At 43.6% G+C, this 17,647-nt stretch overlaps 1 pseudogene; it reads left to right on the top strand.

The window, feature by feature from the left end:
• LOC109864579 (death domain-containing protein CRADD-like) overlaps positions 1-17,647 on the top strand; it is a 31,561-nt pseudogene that overhangs the window by 8,807 nt on the left and 5,107 nt on the right.

Raw genomic sequence — 17,647 nt, 5'->3', positions numbered from 1 at the left:
GAACAATAGTAGAGTGATTTATTTCAGCTTTTATTTCTTTCATCACTTTCCCAGTGGGTCAGAAGTTTACATACTAATTGAGTGTATTTGGTAGCATTGCCTTTAAATTGTTTAAATTGGGTCAAACGTTTCGGGTAGCCCTCCACAAGCTTCCCACAATAAGTTGGGTGAATTTTGGCCCATTCCTCCTGACAAAGCTGGTGTAACTGAGTCAGGTTTGTAGGCCTCCTTGCTCGCACATGCTTTTTCAGTCATGCCCACAAATGTTATATGGGATTTAGGTCAGGGCTTTGTGATGGCCACTCCAATACCTTGACTTTGTTGTCCTTAAGCCGTTTTGCCACAACTTTGGAAGTATGCTTGGGGTCATTGTCCATTTGGAAGACCCATTTGCGACCAAGCTTTAACTTCCTGACTGATGTCTTGAGATGTTGCTTCAATATAGAGGTCGACCGATTATGATTTTTCAACGGCGATACCGATTATGGGAGGACCAAAACAAAGCAGATGCCGATTAATCTGCAGATTTTTTTATATTTGTATTTATTTGTAATAATGACAATTACAACAATACTGAATGAACACTTATAACTTAATATAATACATCAATAAAAATCTATTTAGCCTCAGGTCTAAAAATATATACTTCTGTGTATTGATTTTAAGAAAGGCATTGGTGTTTATGGTTAGGTACAGTTGTGCAACGATAGTGCTTTTTTCGCAAATGCGGTTTTGTTACGATACGCACTGCATCGATTATATGCAACGCAGGACACGCTAGATAAACTAGTAATATCATCAACCATGTGTAGTTAACTAGTGATTATGATTGATTGTTTTTTATGAGATAAGTTTAATGCTAGCTAGCAACTTACCGTGGCTACTTACTGCATACGCGTAACAGGTAGGCTTCTCGTGGAGTGCAATCAGAGGCAGGTGGTTAGAGCATTGGACTAGTTAACTGTAAGGTTGCAAGATTGAATCCCGGAGCTGACAAGGTAAAAATCTTTCGTTCTGCCCCTGAACAAGGAAGTTATCCCACCATTCCTAGGCCGTCATTGAAAATAAGACTGTGTTCTTAATTGACTTGCCTAGTTAAATAAAGGTGTAAAAAAAAAAAAAAGTTGTCCAAAAATAACGATTTCCGATTGTTATGAAAACTTGAAATCGGCCCTAATTAATCGGCAATTTCGATTAATCGGTCGACCTCTACTTCAATATATCCACATTTTCCTACCTCATGATACCATATATTTTGTGATGTGCACCAGTCCCTCTTGCATCAAAGCACCCCCACAACATGATGCTGCCACCCCCACAACATGATGCTGCCACCCCCGTGCTTCATGGTTGGGAAGGGGTTCTTTGGCTTGCAAGCGTCCCCCTTTTTCCTCCAAACATAACAATGGTCATTTTGGCCAAACAGTTCTATTTTTGTTTCATCAGACCAGAGGACATTTCCCCCAAAAGTATGATCTTTGTCCCAATGTGCAGTTGGAAACCGTAGTCTGGCTTTTTTATGGTGGTTTTGGAGCAGTAGCTTCTTCCTTGCTGAGCGGCCTTTCAGGTCATGCCGATATAGGACTCGTTTTACTGTGGATATAGATACTTTTGTACCTGTTTCCTCCAGCGTCTTTACAAGGTCCTTTGCCTTTGTTCTGGGATTGATTTGCACTTTTCGCACCAAAGTATGTTCATCTCTAGGAGACAGAACGCGTCTCCTTCCTGAGTGATATGACGGATGCGTGGTCCCATGGTGTTTATACTTGTGTACTATTGTTTGTACAGATGAACTTGGTTCCTTCAGGCGTTTGGAAATTGCTCCCAAGGATGAACCAGAATTGTTGAGGTCAACAATAATTTTTCTGAGGTCTTGGCTGATTTCCTTTGATTTTCCCATGATGTCAAGCGAAGAGGCACTGAGTTTGAAGTTAGGCCTTGATATACGTCCACAGGTACACCTCTAATTGACTCAAATGATGCCAATTAGCCTATCAGAAGCTTCTAAAGCCATGACATCATTTTCTGGATTTTTCCAAGCTGTTTACCAGCACAGTCAACTTAGTGTATGTAATCTTCTGACTCACTGGAATTGTGATACAGTGAATTATAAGTGAAATAATTTGCCTGTAGACAATTGTTGGAAGAATTACTTGTGTCATACACAAAGTAGATGTCCTAACCGACTTGCTAAAGCTATAGTTTGTTAACAAGAAATTTGTGGAGTGGTTGGAAAAACAAGTTTTGATGACCCCAACCTAAGTGTATGTAAACTTCCGACTTCAACTGTACATGACACGTGCGGCATGTGATGATCTTGCCTAAGGCGGCAGCAGAACTCCTAGGATGGGGCCGGACTAACAGTTTGCCTCAAATTTACTTGCATTTTTGCCCAACCTTGGCCTGCTCAAAGTGAGCCGCTGCTGTTGGGAAGTCAACACTGTCAAACTCCTTGGAGCAGCTTGCGATGTGAGATGGTGAGATCAGCCTTGTTACTTTGTCCTCAAGAAGGCGCCATCTTTACTCTGTTTTGGAGAAAGAATCCCCTCTCGCCGGGCATACTGGAAACAGGGATAATCAACGCAATCTTCACCAATTTTTATCCATTCAGGGTACACTTAGCTGAAGTCCCCTATGAGGACCTTGTCTTTTGATTGAGTAAAAATAAATTGCACACTCTCGACACTAATTTCCAAGAAGCTTGAAGATTTATTAGCCTATGAAGTATATTTGCCTTTGAAGTAAATGGTATTTCCATCAATTAATTGAATCCATTGCCAACTAATATATATATTTTTTCTTGTCTCTGACAATTTGTCCAGCAACATGATCTGCTTTTCATTTTGTTATCGGCCAAAAGCCAGCATTTACCGGCTAACGGAAACCTTGCCGCCTACTTTATCATGTGCAGGAGGCTATGGCTAAATGGGAGCAGATTTGAAGATGTTTGACTAAAATGTTTCTTCTCCCACTGTTAGTCACCTGTTGCCATGGTGATCAGATATGACCATCGAACATTATCTAATCTAGATTGTCCCTTTTATCTCCTGTGCCATTGAAAACATGTTATTATCGTATACCGATTATCAAGATGACAACCTTCACAGTGGTACAACCCTAGCAAATAGATTGTAGTGTGTTCGTAGAAGGACCCTATCTATTTGGCATGTTTAGGGCATTGTAAAGTGAGAGTAAAAAATATATTATTGCTAAGTCCTTGTAGCTTGTTCTTAGAAGGCCCTTATCGAGGCTATTTGGCACGTTTAGCCAGGGCATGATAACGTGAGAGTTTAACTGTGTTCTTCATTGTAGCTTGTTCTTAGAAGGAGCTTATTTATTTGTCTCATGGAGGGTATAGTGTGAGTTAAATCTGTAAACATGGAAGGCATTGTATAGTGAGAGTTGACGCTGAGGCCATAGTGGCTGTGGCCTGATAAAGAGCAGTAAATTCATGCTGAGACAGGCTGAGAGGGAGAGCGCCTTGTGCTGCTACCTTGTTTCCGTTGCCAACGGTGGCCCCCCTCTCCTTTAGTGCCTGCTGTCTGCTTTCCAGGAATCTTGGCAGGAGGAGTGTCTTCCCGTTCAAACGGTGCAACATTAAAGTCAGAGGCCCGCTGCTCCGCTCAGTGGTAGCCAGGCGACCAATCACACGGCCAGGACTAGGGCTGTGGCGGTCATAACATTTTTGTCAGCCGGTTATTGTCCTGCAAAAGACTTCCTGTCTCAAGATTAATTGACCGTTAGTTAACATTAACAGGTTTAGCATCTCCAGGCCTCCACACATACAAGCTGCCTTTGGTACATCTACATTTAACAAAAATATAATAAATACATTTAATATACACCATCACAATAAATACATTATTTATTTTAGTCCGGTCTAAAGAGAAATTATGATATGAAGAAAATGAATTTCAGGTGAACAGAATGAGTTGAATACAATACCATTACAGAGCCAGAGCGTTGGGACAGTAACCGAAAGGTTGCTGGATCGGATCCCTGAGCTGATAAGCTAAAAATCTGTGATTCTGCCCTTGAGCAAGGCAGTTAACCCACTTTTCCCTGGGCGCCGACGACGTGGATGTCGGTTAAGGCAGCCCCCCGCACCCTTTTCAATTTCGAATGACCCATTATCTGGGACCAGGGATGTGGAAAAAAATGAAATCTGTATACACTCAAATACTCTGGCTGCCCAACAGGTGAAATATCTTTTGCCTTTGTCTCGCCAACCTTGTACCTGCAGTTAACCAGTGCTTCATTTGGGAAACCAAGTGAAATCTATGCTAAAAATGATTAATGGGGATCACGTGACCCTTGAATGAGATGGCCGCATGAACTAAGAGCTCAAGTTAAAACTTCTTTAGTGGCTACAAAAGGTGACATTACAGGGGACATTTTTACCCGGACTCGAGCATTAGCGGCAGAAAAAGCGTCCAAGAAGCAGCTAGCTTCAGAAAAAGCTAGCGCCATTAGCCAGAAGCAAGAGTACCCTCCCCCAGGCCCAACCAATGACAACCTCGCACTCTGTCGAAGACATCCTTTCTGAGCTGAGATTCCAATGTACAGAACTCCACATCCAAGTAGATGGCATTAACTCTCGGCTCAGTGTGATAGGGGGGCAAGGTGACAACCCTGGAAAGTGCTTTGCCTGACATCAACAACAAGAACCATCAATGCGGGGTGCCTGGATGAGGCAGAGGGTCGAATCCTATCCATGGAAAACTCACTGACAGACGCCATGGAAACAATAACATCTGCTAAAAAGAAAATAGGGCATCTGGAAGAGAACAGAGGACCTGGAAAACAGGGGGAGAAGGAATAATTGTGTTCTATTAAATCTGGGCGAAAAAGAAGAGGGAAACATGCCACTGATCCTCTCTACCTGCAAGACAAACTTCCCGAGTGGCTCCACCTGTCCACCGACAGGCCCATAGAACTGGAGAGAGCTCACTGAGCACTGAGGCCCCCCGCACCCTTTTCAATTTCGAATGACCCATTATCTGGGACCAGGGAAGTGGAAAAAAATGAAATCTGTATACACTCAAATAGTGAATTGAGGCCCTGTGCCTTCCCGCCGGTTCGTTTTTGTAGGCTACTTCTGTTTTTATAGCAGAGCATGTGCTTAATATGAGCAGCTGAGAAGTAAATATAAGAAGTTATTTCACTCCACTCACCAACCACTGTTTGAGGAGCATGCTCTGGCTGCCCAACAGGTGAAATATCTTTTGCCTTTGTCTCGCCAACCTTGTACCTGCAGTTAACCAGTGCTTCATTTGGGAAACCAAGTGAAATCTGTTTGGGAACATCAATAGTAACGGGTTCAACAAAATTTACTTCACTGACCTGCCTGCTCAAGAACGGAATAAAGGAGAGCGAGAAGAAGATGAAAATGTATGGTGGTGAGATTCTGTATAGCTGAAGGTAATGTCACTCAATTACTTATGGAAATATAAAAACTATCCATATTACTAGACTATTCAAATACAAAATCACAAATTGTATGCTAACTGTAAGCAGCCCTTTACAATCAATGAACCAACAACATGGCCTAGAGCTATACATTCTCTCCCAGACTCATGGGTAGACATTTTGGAGTGTAGCACAATGTAACCAATCCATCCAGTATGTGTCGTGCTTGACTTGGGGTGGAAGAAGTACAGTAGCTTTTTTTCAAGTCGGTCCATTTTACTATTTTCACCGAAATTCACAAAGGACATTACGCTATAGAGACCTCCTGATTTATTTACTGTTAGTGTTTTATACACCATTTTCCACTACTTCTCCATGCCATTTAACCACCTTTCATTATTGTAGCCTACATTATTGACATTATTGACGGGATCAAATGGATAAGGTAGGCAACGTCAAAGCAAGGTACAGTTGCATTTGCATTGTCAGAGTGGTTAGAGGGACAATTGAGCCCTAAGTACCAGACCATTAGTACCTGAGTACCACGCCATTAGAACCTGATGGAGGAACAATAGAGCCCTGAGTACCAGACCATTAGGACCTGATGGAGGAACAATAGAGCCCTGAGTACCAGACCATTAGGACCTGATGGAGGAACAATGAAGCATGAGTACCAGACCATTAGGACCTGATGGAAAGACAATAGAGCTTGAGCACCAGACCGTTAGGACCTGATGGAGGGACAATAGAGCTTGAGTACCATGCCATTAGGACCTGATTGTCGTCAGTATTTTGGGTACTACAAAGGCTCAACGGTTAAGTGGATTTTTATTGTGGTCATGACTCATGACTGCCAGTGTGGCGGTAATACAGTCACCACAACAGCCCTAGCCAGGACCAGCTTAAATGTTTTATTTCAAAAATGATTAATGGGGATCACGTGACCCTTGAATGAGATGGCCGCATGAACTAAGAGCTCAAGTTAAAACTTCTTTAGCGGCTACAAAAGGTGACATTACAGGGGACATTTTTACCCGGACTCGAGCATTAGCGGCAGAAAAAGCGTCCAAGAAGCAGCTAGCTTCAGAAAAAGCTAGCGCCATTAGCCAGAAACAAGAGTACCCTCCCCCAGGCCCAACCAATGACAACCTCGCACTCTGTCGAAGACATCCTTTCTGAGCTGAGATTCCAATGTACAGAACTCCACATCCAAGTAGATGGCATTAACTCTCGGCTCAGTGTGATAGGGGGGCAAGGTGACAACCCTGGAAAGTGCTTTGCCTGACATCAACAACAAGAACCATCAATGCGGGGTGCCTGGATGAGGCAGAGGGTCGAATCCTATCCATGGAAAACTCACTGACAGACGCCATGGAAACAATAACATATGCTAAAAAGAAAATAGGGCATCTGGAAGAGAACAGAGGACCTGGAAAACAGGGGGAGAAGGAATAATTGTGTTCTATTAAATCTGGGCGAAAAAGAAGAGGGAAACATGCCACTGATCCTCTACCTGCAAGACAAACTTCCCGAGTGGCTCCACCTGTCCACCGACAGGCCCATAGAACTGGAGAGAGCTCACTGAGCACTGAGGCCCCCACCAGCAGCACAATCACCATACGTTTCCCGAGATTCAACGACAAGGAACGAGTCCTGCAGGCGGCGCAAATCAACACCATTACAGTGGAAAACGCCAAACTCACTTTACACCAGGACCTGTCAGCTGGAATGCGCCGAGAGTTTGACGAGGTGAAGAAATACTCCATTGACCGATGCATCTTCAGGGCATTCAAATACCCAAACGAGCTCAGGATTCTTCACCAAGGAGCCCTGCGACATTTCAAAACTCCCGAAGAGGCAAACGGTTTTTTGAAGGACAATCCTGGTCACTGAGAAATGGACCAATGACTAAAAACGATTACTGTTATTACTAAAGGAGGTAAGACAACATATAGCGGCCATCCAAAGACCCACCCGCCCCGCTAAATGTCATTATAGCCGTCTAATTTGTATTTATTTTAGCTGAGAGGGATAGGCTCTATAGCCTAACCTAGGCCTACTAATGTTTCAGCCTACTTTTATTTCCCTTTTTTTTAAACTATTATTATTTGTAGTTATCATTTTCACATAAGCCTCCACCATTGATAGTTTTGTCGATTTAAGACACATTTACAGACATTTTTTTATCGAGAAGCTCAATGTTTAAATGTTATGCCTATGGCCGTATTCTGTTGATATGATGTTTTATTGAAAACAAACAACTTATCCTATAGAACCCTCCTAAGGACTTGCCCCAACATTTCTGTTTTATTTGGTCCTAACGATAAGCCCTATGACTTTTTGGGGAGATATATGTAGGCTGGGCTATTGATTTTATTTTCTCCCGCTTTTTTAATGTGGTCTGGACAGGGGCTACGTTATCACTTACTCAATGCAGGGTGGAGAGGATGAGGCATTTCTTTGGTGGGGTGGGGGAGACGTTGTGCGTTGCCAACTGTTCCCGGTTTGATGTTTGTTTTTTTGGGACACAGAATTGAGACTGAGCGTGGCGGTAATAGATCCAACATGTCGAGCTGTTTGGGAACTCGTCTGGGCTGTTCAGAGATTGTTCTTTTATGCACACCATTTATTTTTATTTTGTGATCGCAGCTGTAACTATTATCCACCTTTACCCAGAGATGACTTGCACTGGAGTTCGATGACTGTTCGATGACGTTGACTAGTACCTTAAATCTATTGACATGGAACTGCCATGGTCTAGGGCATGCAATAAATCATAAAAAGATACTATGTGCCCTAAAAAAAGGAAAAAGCAGACATTGCACTATTACAAGAGACACACCTCTGTGATGCCGAACATGCCAAACTCCGCAGAGCTTTGGTGGGACAGGTGTATTTCTCATCTTTCAAATCAGAGGTACTTATGGTACTTATCCATAAGAATGCTCCATTCATAATTGACAAAAACATACCTGATCCGGAGGGGAGATTTATTTTGATAACTTAGTCACTGTATGGGCAACCAATTACTATCTTAAACATATACGTGTACAAACGGACCCATAGCACTTTCAGATCTTTCCCTTTGTCCACCTCCGCTTTGACCTCTGCAGAAACATTCCGAAGTCAAAGAGCTGGAAATTCAACACCTCCATGTTGTCAAACGAAGCGTTCCATACATTGGTAACTACATGGATAGACAACTACACACAAGACAACAAAGACTCTCATGTTTCTCCGGCCACAATGTGGGACGCTGCCATAGCCACACTGAGGTCATCTAATTGCATATGTTTCCTCTAAGAAAAAAGCTATGGAAGCACACAGACTAGATCTCGAGAGGGAGCTGGAACGCTGTGAAAAAGTACATAACCAAACAGCACCTCCCTGAGTCAACTTAAAGCAGCCAAAGCCAAACTGAACTTGGACTACACTCAGGAGATAAAAAAGAAAAGTTTTCTTTACTAAACAGAAATACCGTGAGTATAGCAATAGGCCCAGTAGATTGCTTGCTTACCAATTAAAAAAGGAGCAGTCAGAGCGTACAATCATGGCTATCCGAACAGCAGAGGACGAGGTCACATATGACCCAAAAAATATCAATTGAACTTTTCATGATTTTTACTGCAAACTATATACCTCTGAGAGAAAACACACGGAGGCAGAACTTCACTCTTTCCTAGAGGGAATCTCACTACCTAAATTATCAGAGACCAACCAAGAAGATCTCAACTCCCGCTTCACTCCTGAGGAGATCCTGGAGGCAATTACCTCCATGCCACCTAATAAGTCCCCAGGCCCAGATGGATTCCCCAGAGAGTTCTACAAAGCTTTTTGGCCCCAGCTCAGCCCTATCTTCATGCAATGCTGGATGATTTTTGCAAAACCTGAGTTCTCCCAGACTCAATGCACACAGCTAGCATTACAGTGTTGCTCAAAAAAGACAAGGACCCTCTATCCTGCTCGTCCTTCCGGCCCATAAGCTTGTTGGATTTCGACCACAAAATAATTACCAAATTGCTCGCCAAAAGACTAAACACTTCATTCCAAAATAATAAAAGCGGACCAAACTGGATTTATTAGAGACAGGTACTCTTCTGATAACATTCGCCGTCTTTTTTTGATATTATAGATCAAGTAAACGCACAGAAGACCCCTGTCCTGCTAGCTTCACTGGATGCTGAGAAGGCGTTTGACAGGATGGAGTGGAGCTTTCTGTTTTCAGTCTTAGAAAAGTTCAATATGGGCCCAAACTTTATTAAATGGATTAAGTCCCTATACTCTCATCCAAATGACACGGTGACTACTAACAGACTGAACTCTGACAGATTCCCATTGGGACGGGGCACAAGACAAGGGTGCTCGTTGTCCCCCCTGCTCTACTTGTTGGGGGTGGAGCCTCTGGCGGAGCTGATAAGGAGCAATCCAAGTATTATGGGTGTTTCTGCAGGCGGCCTGCAGAACAAGATTGCGCTCTACGCGGATGATGTCTCGCTCTACATATCCAACCCTGAGAAATACCTCCCATTTTAGACAGTTCAGTATGGCAAGTTTTCAGGATATAAGATACATTTGAACAAATCCACTGTTTGCCCTCTCAATCTTACACTCACCAGCTCTATGAAGACACTCTGTCCATTCCAATGGAAGACACAGGGCTTTCAATACTTTGGGATTTTCATAACACCAGATCTGAATAGCTTTTCGATGGAAAATTATCTTCCACTCCTGGATCGAATCAAGAACAATCTCCAATCCTGGATCTGCCTCCCAATTTGCTTAGTCGGAAGAATTAATGTCATCCGTATGAACATCCTCCCTAGACCAAACTACTTATTTCAGATGCTCCCATGCTATCTCCCAGTTTCCTTTTTCAAAACAACTAACCAAGGCATCACCAAATTTATATGGGGCAATAAAAATCCTAGGATCAAGTTCTCCACTCTATCGAAACCTGAATCTAAGGGTGGTCTTGCCCTTCCCTCCCTTCAATTGTACTACTGGTATGCCCAAATCTGCAACATGCTAACATGGATCACAAACAGACAAGACTCAACGTGGATTCAGATAGAAGCCCAATCCTGTGGTTCATTGCCCCTAAGCTCAATTATATTCATTAATAACTTTAGTGAAGTGGGCAACCCAGCCAAAACCTTTTGTGATTTACAGCACCCTACTAGGGTGGAGAGACTGAGAAATACCTGTGCATTTCCTCCCATATATCTTCTCACTCGCCTATAGTATGCAACCCAGGCTTGCCAAAAGCCCTGAGTAATGCCAACTTTAATATTTTTCATCCTCTAGTAATCAGGACCTTTTCAGATCTATTTCATCAGAAAACCACTACACTGAAATCCTTTCAAGAGCTCTGCGGTGAATTCAATGTGCCAAGATCCATAAAAATAAAAAAAATCTTCAAATTAGATATGTAATTTCCTCATTTACTTCCAAGAGGAGATTTAGAGCTTAGCTGAATGAAGTTGAAACCCTTCTTGCTACAGCACAGTCCATTAAAGGCTAAATCTCCTATCTATAGACTTCTTTCTGAGAATGGGTGCTCCTCCTTTATTCCTTTGAAAATAATCTGGGAAAAGGACCTTGGTCTGACTATCAGTGATGAGGTATGGGCGGAGGTTTGCGACAGGGTATATATATATATATATACTACTCCTCTACTAATGTAAAAATGAAAATCTAATTACACATTTTTGTACAAATTGTATTACACTCCAATGAGACTCCATAGAATGAAAATAGACATTTCTCCTAACTGTAAAATACAGTGCCTTGCGAAAGTATTTGGCCCCCTTGAACTTTGCGACCTTTTGCCACATTTCAGGCTTCAAACATAAAGATATAAAACTGTATTTTTTTGTGAAGAATCAACAACAAGTGGGACACAATCATGAAGTGGAACGACATTTATTGGATATTTCAAACTTTTTTAACAAATCAAAAACTGAAAAATTGGGCGTGCAAAATTATTCAGCCCCCTTAAGTTAATACATTGTAGCGCCACCTTTTGCTGCGATTACAGCTGTAAGTCGCTTGGGGTATGTCTCTATCAGTTTTGCACATCGAGAGACCAAATTTTTTTCCCATTCCTCCTTGCAAAACAGCAGTATTGCCAGATTTTGGCAATCTATACATACTGCTGCACAGAAAATACTAGATGCACAGTTAGATACACGGGGTCATATCAATCTTAATGCCCACCAGGACTTTGTTCTTGATCCTGACAGAGAACATTTGTTTGACTATCACATACTTAGCTAAGAAATGTATTCTTCTATTGTGGGCTTCTAATACACCTATGTTTAAAATGTGGATTGACCAGATTGTTGACTTTCTTCCTCTTGAAAAGCGCACTTATGACCTCTGCAAGAGACAGCCCAGGTTTGATAGACTCTGGTCTCCACTGCTCAACTATATGTCAAATGGGACAGAGTGAATGGGGTGATTAGGGAAATGAGCAGATACATGTTGTAAGGTGCTGTAAAAACTAATAATTTACTCATCGTCTCAGCTAAGGCTGGAAATAGCTAATAAGAACCTTGATAGTGCTGCTGCGTTATTATTTTAATCTGTCATCTGTGAATGTGGAATGTGTTTTCTGGGTTGATTTGAATTACAAGAACTTAACTTTAAATTGAAAAAAAATAAATGATGAATTATTGTGGAGGCTACATTTGAAATGCAGCTGTTACAAACATACAGTACATTGTACTGACTACTTTAATAAGCTGCGTGTCCGGCCAGAACTAGTTTAAATGGCCAACTGTGCCCAAATTGGTAACACATAGCTGCAGTGGCTGCCATGAAATCATTTTAACTAAGATAAAACCATTTTTAAAAGGCAGCACCAAACATTTGTGTCCTGACAAGGCATCAGAGTCACATGAGGACACGGGAAACTTTCCTGGAAACAGCCCTCTGAGCTAGAGGAGAAAATCATGATTATTTTAGGCCTCCACACAGGGGTTACACACGCACATAAACACACACACACCATTACTCCCACTCACTTTGTCTCTGTCAGTCTGTGTAGCCATGAACAAGGTAGTTTGGCGAGAGTCCTGTACCTTTTTGGATTGTTTTCTTTGCCTACTCAGGGTTTTGGTTCATGCTTTTAGTCATCGTTCATCCCTTTGTTATTACGTTGCAGTGTAGGTGCTAATAACTGAGCTAAAAATGGAATTGAACAAAATGAATGGAACTCTTTGAACTTAGATGAATGGATCTGAGTTAGTTGGTTATGAAAATAGGGAAACAGCGTGGTGATCTTGGGTTTTTATTATGTAGAATGAACTAGGCATCGCTACACAGCCCTTACCTTCCGGGACTACTGTCCCAATGGCCTCATACACTTCCAAATACTCTGGTTTATTTCAGTTACACGTCAGCATGCCCTGCCCCCTCCTCATCAGTGTGTGAGAGAAGGTGAGGTTGGACCGCCTGCTCTTCTCATAAAGAGGCGATTCCTAGAAAAGTGTTCCGTTTCGTCAGTTTTTTTTCTCTCCCATAGCTCCTTATTTGGTTACAATCTCTCTTGCGCTCTCTCCCTCTAGACCTACTCACTCACTCACTCACAACTCACTCACTCACTCACACACTCTCTCTCTCTCTCACTCACTCACTCACTCACTCACTCACTCACTCACTCACTCACTCACTCACTCACTCGCACACTCTCTCTCACTCTCTCTCTCTCTCACACTCACTCTCTCTCTCTCACACTCACTCTCTCTCTCTCACACTCACTCTCTCTCACACTCACTCTTTGACTCTCTCTCACACTCTTTCACTCTCTCTCTCACTCTCTCTTTCTCACTCACACTCTCTCTCACTCACACTCTCCCTCTCTCACTCACACACAGGCCTATTTCTCAAAAGCTCCCAGCATCTTAACTGTTAGCATACTCGCCTTTCAGCAAATGTTTTTTCAGGGGAAAAAAGGTTTTGTTTAGTTGTAACAGCCGTCTTTCACACAGCCCTGTCAGTGTCTCTCCCCATGTGCTCTCCCTCTTGAGTTTCTGTGTGTGTCCCCTTTGTTAGCGAACAGATGAAGGCCTGGCTTGGTTGGGCCGACCCGTTCTTGGCATGCATTAGGGAAAATGATGGACTTCAGAGTCCTACTGTCTCACTTGTGACACTGGGATAAAGGTGTTCCCTGGCATTGTTACCCAGGTTTGAGTTGCTTTGCGTAGGTTGTCAGCTGCTAGCTATCCCATGAGGCCTCTTGTTCAATAGTAAGAAATGTTGATCAATGAAAGATCTCTGAAAAAGAAAGTAGCCGCACATTATCAGATGTAATCTCCCAGCAGGAGCATTAGAACACCTACTCTCATTAACTGGCAGTGTCATGTTTGGCAGTTCTGTCAGACACTCTTTTGGGAACTCGTCACGTGACCTTTTGGAACCGGAACCCCCCTCCTCCAGTTTATAGGAGTTAGGAGTATTAGCTCAAACTCTGTCGTTTCTTCTCAGCACGTTGTATTCCCAAAGTGGATGATGGCATGGATGATCATGGGTGAAATCCTAATTGTCCCTCAGCTGCTTGGCCATATAATTTCAACAGGGGGACGGGGGTCAGTTTGTGTGTTGCCCTCATCGCGGCCCAGTGAGTTCTCAACTGTCCATTAATCGGATGACAGCCATTAGCTCGCCAGACATGTCATGGGCCTGGCCGTGTGTGTGTGTGTGTGTGTGTGTTGGGGACATTTAAAGATAGATAAGCATTGTTTAATTTTATTAACGTTTTCCTTTTGTGTAATATGTATGATTTCCAGTGTGTTGTTTTATTTGGGACACTCATTTGTGTACTCGTTGATGGTCACTAGACTTGATACTGAATGTCATGGATTGTTCATATCTGATAGTGATTGACGCCAGACTGGAGGTATGAGGACAGGGGACGCTGATTGTTATTGTATTCTGGGACACTGACTCTGTAGCAGCTGATGTTGTGACTTCCTACAAGCCTCTCGGAGGGTGTTTACAGAACATTGGTGCTGTGAGATTAGAATATAAGGTCCTGCTTCTCTGCTTCTCTGCTGGAGGTGTCTCCCTGTTGCAACTTGTATTAAACCACATTGATTTACTTTCTCTGTAACTTCTTTAATTCACCAGGAAAATCCCTGTTACCTGTGTGTGTACACGCGTAATCTGTGATGAGTTTTTTATTTTTATTTTTATTTCACCTTTATTTAACCAGGTAGGCCAGTTGAGAACAAGTTCTCATTTGCAACTGCGACCTGGCCAAGATAAAGCATAGCAGTGTGAGCAGACAACAAAGAGTTACACATGGAGTAAACAATTAACAAGTCAATAACACAGTAGAAAACAAAGGGGGAGTCTATATACAATGTGTGCAAAAGGCATGAGGAGGTAGGCAAATAATTACAATTTTGCAGATTAACACTGGAGTGATGAATGATCAGATGGTCACGTATAGGTAGAGATATTGGTGTGCAAAAGAGCAGAAAAGTAAATAAATAAAAACAGTATGGGTATGAGGTAGGTGAAAAAGGGTGGGCTATTTACCAATAGACTATGTACAGCTGCAGCGATCGGTTAGCTGCTCAGATAGCTGATGTTTGAAGTTGGTGAGGGAGATAAAAGTCTCCAACTTCAGCGATTTTTGCAATTCGTTCCAGTCACAGGCAGCAGAGTACTGGAACGAAAGGCGGCCAAATGAGGTGTTGGCTTTAGGGATGATCAGTGAGATACACCTGCTGGAGCGCGTGCTACGGATGGGTGTTGCCATCGTGACCAGTGAGCTGAGATAAGGCAGAGCTTTACCTAGCATGGACTTGTAGATGACCTGGAGCCAGTGGGTCTGGCGACGAATATGTAGCGAGGGCCAGCTGACTAGAGCATACAAGTCGCAGTGGTGGGTGGTATAAGGTGCTTTAGTGACAAAACGGATGGCACTGTGATAGACTGCATCCAGTTTGCTGAGTAGAGTGTTGGATGCCATTTTGTAGGTGACATCGCCGAAGTCGAGGATCGGTAGGATAGTCAGTTTTACTAGGGTAAGCTTGGCGGCGTGAGTGAAGGAGGCTTTGTTGCGGAATAGAAAGCCGACTCTTGATTTGATTTTCGATTGGAGATGTTTGATATGAGTCTGGAAGGAGAATTTGCAGTCTAGCCAGACACCTAGGTACTTATAGACGTCCACATATTCTAGGTCGGAACCATCCAGGGTGGTGATGCTAGTCGGGCATGCGGGTGCAGGCAGCGACCGGTTGAAAAGCATGCATTTGGTTTTACTAGCGTTTAAGAGCAGTTGGAGGCCACGGAAGGAGTGTTGTATGGCATTGAAGCTTGTTTGGAGGTTAGATAGCACAGTGTCCAAAGATGGGCCGAAAGTATATAGAATGGTGTCGGCTGCGTAGAGGTGGATCAGGGAGTCGCCCGCAGCAAGAGCAACATCATTGATATACACAGAGAAAAGAGTCGGCCCGAGAATTGAACCCTGTGGCACCCCCATAGAGACTGCCAGAGGACCGGACAGCATGCCCTCCGATTTGACACACTGAACTCTGTCTGCAAAGTAATTGGTGAACCAGGCAAGGCAGTCATCCGAAAAACCGAGGCTACTGAGTCTGCCGATAAGAATATGGTGATTGACAGAGTCGAAAGCCTTGGCAAGGTTGATGAAGACAGCTGCACAGTACTGTCTTTTATCGATGACGGTTATGATATCGTTTAGTACCTTGAGTGTGGCTGAGGTGCACCCATGACCGGCTCGGAAACCAGATTGCACAGCGGAGAAGGTACGGTGGGATTCGAGATGGTCAGTGACCTGTTTGTTGACTTGGCTTTCGAAGACCTTAGATAGGCAGGGCAGGATGGATATAGATCTGTAACAGTTTGGGTCCAGGGTGTCTCCCCCTTTAAAGAGGGGGATGACTGCGGCAGCTTTCCAATCCTTGGGGATCTCAGACGATATGAAAGAGAGGTTGAACAGGCTGGTAATAGGGGTTGCGACAATGGTGACAGATAGTTTCAGAAATAGAGGGTCCAGATTGTCAAGCCCAGCTGATTTGTACGGGTCCAGGTTTTGCAGCTCTTTTAGAACATCTGCTATCTGGATTTGGGTAAAGGAGAACCTGGAGAGGCTTGGGCGAGGAGCTGCGGGGGGGGCGGAGCTGTTGGCCGAGGTTGAAGTAGCCAGGCGGAAGGCATGGCCAGCCGTTGAGAAATGCTTATTGAAGTTTTCGATAATCGTGGATTTATCAGTGGTGACCGTGTTACCTAGCCTCAGTGCAGTGGGCAGCTGGGAGGAGGTGCTCTTGTTCTCCATGGACTTCACAGTGTCCCAGAACTTTTTGGAGTTGGAGCTACAGGATGCAAACTTCTGCCTGAAGAAGCTGGCCTTAGCTTTCCTGACTGACTGCGTGTATTGGTTCCGGACTTCCCTGAACAGTTGCATATCGCAGGGACTATTCGATGCTATTGCAGTCCGCCACAGGATGTTTTTGTGCTGGTCGAGGGCAGTCAGGTCTGGGGTGAACCAAGGGCTGTATCTGTTCTTAGTTCTGCATTTTTTGAACGGAGCATGCTTATCTAAAATGGTGAGGAAGTTACTTTTAAAGAATGACCAGGCATCCTCAACTGACGGGATGAGGTCAATGTCCTTCCAGGATACCCGGGCCAGGTCGATTAGAAAGGCCTGCTCACAGAAGTGTTTTAGGGAGCGTTTGACAGTGATGAGGGGTGGTCGTTTGACTGCGGCTCCGTAGCGGATACAGGCAATGAGGCAGTGATCGCTGAGATCCTGGTTGAAAACAGCGGAGGTGTATTTGGAGGGCCAGTTGGTCAGGATGACGTCTATGAGGGTGCCCTTGTTTACAGAGTTAGGGTTGTACCTGGTGGGTTCCTTGATGATTTGTGTGAGATTGAGGGCATCTAGCTTAGTTTGTAGGACTGACGGGGTGTTAAGCATATCCCAGTTTAGGTCACCTAACAGAACAAACTCTGAAGCTAGATGGGGGGCGATCAATTCACAAATGGTGTCCAGGGCACAGCTGGGAGCTGAGGGGGGTCGGTAGCAGGCGGCAACCATGAGAGACTTATTTCTGGAGAGAGTAATTTTCAAAATTAGTAGTTCGAACTGTTTGGGTATGGACCTGGAAAGTATGACATTACTTTGCAGGCTGTCTCTGCAGTAAACTGCAACTCCTCCCCCTTTGGCAGTTCTATCTTGACGGAAGATGTTATAGTTGGGTATGGA

The sequence above is a fragment of the Oncorhynchus kisutch genome, linkage group LG19 (genome assembly GCF_002021735.2).
Source record: "Oncorhynchus kisutch isolate 150728-3 linkage group LG19, Okis_V2, whole genome shotgun sequence".
Taxonomy (NCBI): Eukaryota; Metazoa; Chordata; class Actinopteri; order Salmoniformes; family Salmonidae; genus Oncorhynchus; species Oncorhynchus kisutch.
The sequence above is the reverse complement of the archived record's forward strand: the minus strand, read 5'-3'. Positions and strand labels throughout refer to the sequence as shown.